Source organism: Phlebotomus papatasi, chromosome 3, assembly GCF_024763615.1.
Source record: "Phlebotomus papatasi isolate M1 chromosome 3, Ppap_2.1, whole genome shotgun sequence".
Lineage (NCBI taxonomy): Eukaryota > Metazoa > Arthropoda > Insecta > Diptera > Psychodidae > Phlebotomus > Phlebotomus papatasi.
Window position 1 is genome coordinate 19,599,796 of NC_077224.1, and position 8,455 is coordinate 19,608,250.

Here is an 8,455-nt window from a genome sequence, read left to right on the forward strand (position 1 = left end):
AGAATCGATGAATTGAGGATAGTATGGTGATATTTCATCCTGAACAGTATTTTAGATTACGTAAAATATCAGTAAGTACGCATCAGTTGCTAAATTTATTCTCAAAAGATTTTTAAAACAAAATAAAACAAAATTTAACAATGGATTTTAAAATTGAGAACTTTACAAAACATAGGAGGAGTAAGAATTGAATAATTATTGGGAAGTAAAGATTATATTACCTACATCAAGCAATTTTTGCTTTAATTTTGTTTAGAAAGTTTAGCAAGAATTTAGAATTTAATTTTGAGGTTAGAATGGCTAGAAATTGACGTTATGTTTAACTTTTTAGATTAGATCAAGATATGACCTTTTAATATTAATTGTGGAACTGCTGAGCATGTTTTCGAGGATTTATCGAAAGCGCTAAGAACAGCTCAAGTAGTCAAAACTGCTCTAGGGGAAGGTAAGCAAGGTTCGCACATGTGAGCTCCCGAACGATACGAAATTTCTCTTTGTTACGAACAACTGTTTCCGCATTTCGTAGTCAAAAATAGTTGATCATAACTGTCATCTTCAGTGCAAAAATAATCAGCCTAGCTCTTCTAGGATCATCTAATCATCACACAACTCCAACTTGAAAACCATAACCTTAATAATAGGAAGCCTTATTCAAATCCGGAGAAAGAATTTTTGTAAGTGGTGGCAAATGTTTTCAAGTTGACTGATTTTATTTCTGGCTGATCTGGGATTATTAGGCAGCTTTAGACTTTCAAGATGACATCAAAAATTCACTCAGTATTTGACATTCAAAAGGGGCAATCAAATGGCGCAGTACTTAATGACACCGTCAAATGAGGCATTGAAACTCACTTAAAATGCATAAATATAAATTAGTTACTTCAAGTTACTTACTTGTGTCTCAAAACAAATTTATTGTTTACATTTTAGTAGTCCGGAAACCCAGCTGACCGATTAGAGTTGTCACATTTGAAATTTTCACATTTCAGTCGATTTTTCGAGAATTATTTACAAGAAAAATAATAGGGGAAAGGAGTCTCCCTTCGAACGTTCATGTCTTCGAAAAATATGAGTTTTTTTCCATAAGAGACTTACACATAATTATCACATAATCATCAAACTGATGATAAGCTAAATAATATTTAATAGATATGCGTAGATCTCTTAGGAAAATAAAGGAAAATTCACATTATTCGAAGATAGTTTCACTTCAGATAGTTCAAATATTAAAAAAAAAAAGTATTTTTGAAAGCATATTTTAGTATAGTGATTGATTTCCGCAGTTTCATGAGGCTCCAGTTTAAAAATTGGTAAATAATTTTTAATTATGAATAAAAGTCATTCCAGGAAAAAATGCAAAGACGAACCTACACCACCTATCGTGCGAACCTTTCTCCTGAAAGTGAAGTTTGGAAAAATCTTCGCATTTTCAATCAATTATTTCAATCAAACCGTTGTCCTTTCTATCATTTTAATTGGAAAAAATTCTTGAAAATTGAACTCGAGAATATGTGCGAATCCGGCGAGCACCAAATGCTACCTGATTTCAATTCAGTTGACAACAGACCAGGTTTGGAACTGCTAACCAGTTATTTTCAGAACTGCTAATAAGTCAGCATATTTTTGCTGATCGACTAAGAAAAAAAAGAAGAAAAAACTGTTTTTTTAGCCAACTGTTCTCGCTGGGAACTTTGCTTAAATTCGTCTAGACGTCAAAAGGCTTGACTTCGTCATATCTGCAGCCCTTGAATATTATATCAAACTTCCTTATAAAGTAGGGGAGACTGGGGCAAAAGTCACAAATCGAAAAATTCAAAATTTAATATCTTCTAAGGTAAAAAAGATAGCGGCTCAATTTTTTTCTATAGATAGCCTCCATAGACCTTCTTCAATGTCGTAAGTTTCTTAAAATTCGAACAAGGAATTTGGAAAATAAAAAATATCGAAATTTTTAGCCCTATTTTTCAAATATTTTCCTTGCAGAAGATAACATTTATTAGCTACTTATTTTCCAAAATTGATGCATTGGTGAATATTTTCTAAATAATTTGGATTCTTTGAATACGAATCCACTACCTATTTTAGAATTTCACAAAGGTTCTTTTCTCCAGAAATCCTTTTATTAAAAATGGCCACTTGGGGTAAAAAGTAACAAAAGGTATAGAGCAAAAAGTAACAAAAAGCGAAGAAATTTCTGATGTCTCACGGCGAAAAGAAACGTCACTACCATGTCTCGCCGGTTGTTGTTTGTATTGGTCAAACGATTAGCCCTTTTTTTCAAAAATAGCTTTAAAAGCGCTTTTCTCGTTTTTTCACTTTTCTCGCAGAGAAAACGGTGTAGATGAATAAATTTTCTATGAAAATATGTCCTCCAGGTATTTTTTCAAATTTACGGATGCCCGTAATGAAGCGAATCAAAATATGATAATACCCAATGTCTGGTACTATTTGCCCCAGCATTTTTGAGAATTTTCACAAAATTACCTTTTAGAAATCGGTTCGATAAACGTATTTCCTTACAAAATAGAGGAATATTACTTTCACAAAGTTGTAGAGCGGTAAATTTCCTATAAAACTGCGCTAATTAGATGTTTTTGAAGCGCTCAAGTAGCTCGTAAAAAAATAAAATATCCGTTTTGTGACTTTTTGCCCCAGTCTCCCCTACTTTTGCGACGACTACCGCTTTTTTATATTTTTATTCTAACGGTCGTAGAGCACCCAAAAATCTGTGGTCACCGTGACGTCGTCGTTACCTTGGAATTAAACTTACTGCTATTTTGATTGTTGGCAAACTGGTCAAATTTTAGTCATGCCTCTGGTTATGTTGTGCCACTTGGGATCTTGCCCTACCTCCATGGGCTACTTCCTAATTTATTTCTCATTGCAATCAATCAGAAGTTAGAAATTTAACTATTTATTACAAAAAAAAAAATCAAAAATATCAAAAATCTTTTTAAATCTTAAAGAAAAACTCTTATCGAGTTACGTCTAACAAAACTTTGAATAGATAATCCCTTGACCAAATATGGGTAAAAGGGTTATATTTTAAAATTTCCCATTGAGCTTTTCCTCTCTGGTTTTTCTTGAGAAAACTTCCTTCATTATCATGAGATGCTTTCACTATTTTCTACAACTCCCATCAATAAAGTTAGAGTGATTTTGTGAATGGGACAAACAGAAAGTTGTGCATGAGGGATTGTTTAACCATCTCTCAAGGGCTCAAACTTTGGTATAATATGGAAAAGCTCATAAATTCCTGCTGTTAGAATGGGGAGCTATAGTAAAATTGTATTTTCAATTGAAGCCTGAGGGTATTTTACTCAGGAAAATTCCCCTCACAAAGTTGTCACAAACTTATCCATATAGCATTAACTCGTACTTGTGCCAAAAGTGCATTAAATGTAGCTAAAATGAGATAATTTTCGGTAGTGCATCAAATGTACATTATTCACGGATTTTGATGGACAATGAACTTTTCTTTGCTGTTTCCTGGATGAGTTGAGGGAGTCAGTCTTTTGGAGAAATTGAAGAAGAATCTGGTGATCTTTTTCTTTTAAATTCTTGCTTGAATGGATAAAAGTGCAGGCGTATTGAGAAAAGTTCCTTGCTAAACTATGCAAATATCCAATAAAATTTCATTAAATTGTGCTTCTGTGAGAAAAATGATGATGGGAATGGGGTTTGGGGAAATGGGGTGAAAACTGCCAATATTTGATAAATAGGAATTTTTCCGTCAGTGAGGTGGTGGATATTGAGAAGTTTTTTTTAGTGGATGGAGGAAAAAGAGCCGAGCACAGCTTTAAAGTTTCAAGATCCAAGAAAAAAAGGGAACTTTTCCTCTCCATGGAGTTCAAGCCATGGGGCTTTTTTTATACACTCTCCCGTCGCACGAGCATTAAATGAGAAGATAATACAGAAGAACGTTGTCTTCCTTCCCGCCGATGAATTATCAGCCAATTTAGGGGGGTTGGGAAGGGTGGAAAAAACCACCGGAAAAGATTCGATAAACTTTCACACTGTCGAAGAGCATTTCACATCACTGAGCTTAACTGATAGGGAGCCCCTCGCAGGAAAAAAAAAACCCCGGTGATATTGGCAGAAAAGTGTAAAATAATTACATGCAATTTAGAACATTCCCTCGTAGATCTTCCTCCTAAAGCTTGATGTTTTTCTTCCGGTGTGAGAGGATTGGTGTTCAATAACTTTTTTTGTCAACCCCCTATCACTTTGACTTTATCAATGAACCAGAAACATCCACATTGACAGTAAAAAAGCACATTTCACACAAGAGAGACACAAAACGCTTTAATTCAATCACTCTCAACCGCCAAAGCTCAATAGATCTGATTTATTGCATTCTGGTATCTATTCAACCAGTTGAGCTTTTTTCCATCTGCAAGATTATTGTTCGACTTCAATGGTTTTAAAATACCAAGTCTCTTCAATTTCCACTATTCTGCACTCTCTGACAATTTCCACTCTCAGACAAACTTTCCTTCTATATTATCCGAAATAATCACCACACACCAGAGGATTCACGACACAGGGGTAGATTTTCAATCCATCCGCATTCGAGTCACATTGAATACTGACAAAATTGGGGGTGAAAGAAAGTGATTTCCCGCCGAAGGGTGTCTTCTCTGGCGTGTGAAAGAGACCACAGGGTGAAAGTCCAAATATAGAGCTTTCTCATTCGACGGGGAGGGAGCTTTTACTGGTGGGGAGAGCTTTCAGAGCGAGTGAGATGGCTTTCATCCCTCTCTTGAACTTTAATTGATATTGATTGCAGGCAAATTAGGCAATTTACTGATCATAAGTCATTTGTTTATTTTCTTGGACAACTTTAACATTTCTTTGTGAAATTTTCTGATTTTTCCTGAGAATCACGGGATATTACGTACTTCGAAAAATATTTCAATAGGGAGTTATTCTTATGCAATTAGAATTCGAGTTACCTACTGATTTCCTGAAAAATATATGGGTTCCCTGAGTTCCTCGGGTTTCCTGAAAAGTATATGGGTTCCCTCAGTTCCTTGGAAATTGTATGGGTCCCCCGAGTTCCTTAAAATATGTTTGGCTCCCTCGGGTTCCCTGAGAATTCCCTGGAAAATGTATGGGCACCCGGGTCCTCCGAAAAATATATGAGTTCCTCGGGTTCCCTGAAAAAATGTAAGGGCTCCCCGTGAGTTCGCTGAAAATTATATGGGTTCCTCGGGCTCCCTGAGAGTTCCCTGAAAATTGTATGGGTCCTCCCGGTCCCTCGGGTTCCCCATGAGTTCCCTGAAAATTGTATGGGTCTCCCAGGTTCCCCGAAAATTGTATGAGTCCCCCGGGTTCCTTGAAAAATGTATGGCTCCCTCGGGTTCTTCGAGAGTTCCTTGGAAAATGTATGGGCACCCGGGTCCCCAGAAAAATATATGAGTTCCCCGGGTTCCCTGAAAAAATGTATGGGTTCCCCGTGAGTTCCCTGAAAATTGTATGGGTTCCTCGGGTTCACTGAGAGTTCCTTGAAAATTGTATGGGTCCTCCCGGTCCCTCGGGTTCCCCATGAGTTCCCTGAAAATTGTATGGGTCCCCCAGGTTCCCTGAAAATTGTATGAGTCCCCCGGGTTCCTTGAAAAATGTATTACTCCCTCGGGTTCCTTCAGAGTCCCCTGGAAAATGTATGGGCCCCCGGGTTCCCTGAAAAAATGTATGGGTTCCCCGTGAGTTCCCTGAAAATTGTATGGGTTTCCCCGAGTTCGCCATATGAGTTCCCTCGGGTCCCTCGTGGCCTTCCTTCCCAGATTAGCTCGAGTTCCGCGAAATGAGTTACCCCTTGTATTTCCATCTTGGTATAAAAATCTTCTCATCTACCAATTTCTTCTACCATCTAAGAGATTCTTTACCTGAAGAGTTATCTGTTAGCTCAGTTGTGGATACAAGCAAGCATCAGTGGTTTTTCCTCGAATTTTTCACTCTGACATCTTGACCGATTTTCATAAGGAAAATATAGAGTCTTCAGTAACGCAATACAGACAGAATATCCTTAGAGAGGTTTACACAAATCCTTGAAAGCTTGAAAGAATGCAAAGGCAAAAGAGACTTGAATTGATATTTTTTTTTGTTTAATCTTAATTCGAGAAAAATTAAATACAAACAGGGAAATGGAACCTAATTCGAGACAGATTGCGTGTACGCACTAACGTTCTGAGTTTGAAGTGTCAAATTTTTACTATAAATAGGAATTATTTATTACTTAATTTTCAGGAGTATATTTTTAACTTTAAAAAGTAAGTTCATCATCCCTTTTTTTAAATACTTTTATAAAATGTTTGAAAATCAAAAAAATATAGACATTACTTTGTGTTCAATATTAGACTCATAGTTTCTTGGACATTTATTGTTCAAGGTTTTTACACAGCACTTTCTTCGTAGAGGTTACGGTTTTTGTTTAAAGGGCATTGTATAACCTCTAGAAAACAAAAAGTAAAAAAATTAATAAATTTTGAGAAACATAACAAATATCCCAAATTGCAAGCTGTTCTGAATTAGATAAACTTCTCCAATCTTTCTGCTACATCCCATTAAATCAAAGAAATACATCAAACCGGATATTTATTTACTAAAATTTGATTAAAAGCATGGTAATCTTAAATTAAATTTAATATTTTCGATAGAATTTAAAATACTATAATACTATATTTAATTTATTTTTGATCTTTTAAAATGTGGTGCTTATGTAAATTTTCCACAACAATAACTATATTTTTTTTAATAAAGAAATATATTTAATAAAATAAGTAAATAAACTTAAAATATTGAGTACAAAATCCCATTATCTCTTTAATGACAAGCCGGACACCGGTGTGCCAAAAACAAAAACTTTTTTTAATATAGAAAGTTATTTTGTCCTCTATATAGTCCGAAAAATTAGTTTTCACAGTGTAAATTTTTGGGATACCGGGGTCCCATTCGTCCTTAACCCTCTAACAGTATTTTCTTTAATATGCGAAAGAAGTTGTAAGAAAATATTTTCTAGGATAATTATGATCCAATAAAATCGAAAAAAACCATCCATTCTTCATTATCTCTTTTAGTTTAGGCGTTAGATTAGAAAATATAAAAAAAAATTGAAACTCTTTTTGCGTATAAATTCACATTTTTACCTTTTTTCAAATTTTTTAAATAAAATATACAAAATAGAATGACATATCTTTCAGTAAAAAATAAATTTATTTTAGTCAGATAACTTTAAATCGGTATTTTTATGGAAATTGGAAATGAGTTTTTTTGCACAAATATTTTTTGTTGCTTTTTCTCTGACTTGTCGCACAAAACTCGGGATAGCAACTAAACGAAGAGTCAAAATGAGTTCAAACTTTGAAAAGATGTTAGTAATACTATTACAGAGGACACTATAGCACTGTTAAATAAAAAAAACTTTGTAATCGCAGTAAATATGATTTTTGAGAAGACCGTCTTGAAACGGTCTTTTACCTGATAGAGGGTTAAAGGGTTAAGGAACAAGATCTTCTCGTAAGTGAAATTTATCTTGTTAATCCGAAGCATAAAATACAATTACAAGTAGTAAAGCTCACTAGGGAGCGGTAAAGGCGATTAGAACTTGAGACTGTTGAATTTATTGTTTGAGTATCCTACTATTAAACCCATTACGTGTTAGAAATCCGATTTGGACAACTTATAAGCACATCTTCTAATTCCTTGCTAAACATTTTATATTCAAAATTATTTCCTTAGGATAAAAATTTGAGATACTTTGATTCAGAGACTAACGTCCTAAATGTCTGGGTTTTAGGATTCTTGAAAATATATTAGGTCAATTGTAGTAAATCTACAATCATAAGCCAGAAATTTCTCAAAAATATTCCTTTTTGAGAAATTAAGGTCGACTAAATGTGATTAAAGTCGATTTTATTAGTCGATTGAATACCGTACAAAGCACCCGTCTAACACAAACTAAGCTGTTGTTAAAAATAATTTTAAACCACACCCCTTTTAATAGCTACATACACCTAGCTAAAGTCAAAATATTTTAATTTTGAATGTTTAATATTGAAATATTTGTGGATCCTCAATAAATAACTCATTTTATTAAATTCGCCTCGTCTACCTAAAATATAAGCCACGCCCTCTGTGAAACATTTAATAAGTAAACAACCTTGTTGGTTGAGAAAAAATTTGATGATTTTATATCATCATCTCATCAACATAATTTGCATTAAATAAAAGTCAAACAAATAACAATTATTAATTACCATTCTAAAAGCCACTCACACTTTGATATATTGTCTTTATCACAATATCCTTACTTAAACGCTGTGCTAACGCTGACTTTACTGAGATATTCCTGAAAATATTGCACAAAGTCGTTTATTTTAGAATCATTAAAAGATTGTTACAATATTTTGGTGATTTACAAGTGTTATTATGGACATGGAGGGCATGGACTATG

At 34.3% G+C, this 8,455-nt stretch overlaps 1 protein-coding gene across 3 annotated transcripts in view; it reads right to left on the bottom strand.

The window, feature by feature from the left end:
• The window catches only part of LOC129806832 (lachesin), a 106,143-nt gene extending 101,570 nt beyond the window's left edge, over positions 1-4,573 (bottom strand). For all 3 annotated transcript variants that reach the window (XM_055855621.1, XM_055855617.1, XM_055855620.1), the window contains exon 1: positions 4,119-4,573. The gene's annotated coding sequence lies outside the window, so the exon portion shown is untranslated. The remainder of the gene's footprint in view (positions 1-4,118) is intronic.
• Positions 4,574-8,455: the final 3,882 nt, after the last annotated feature.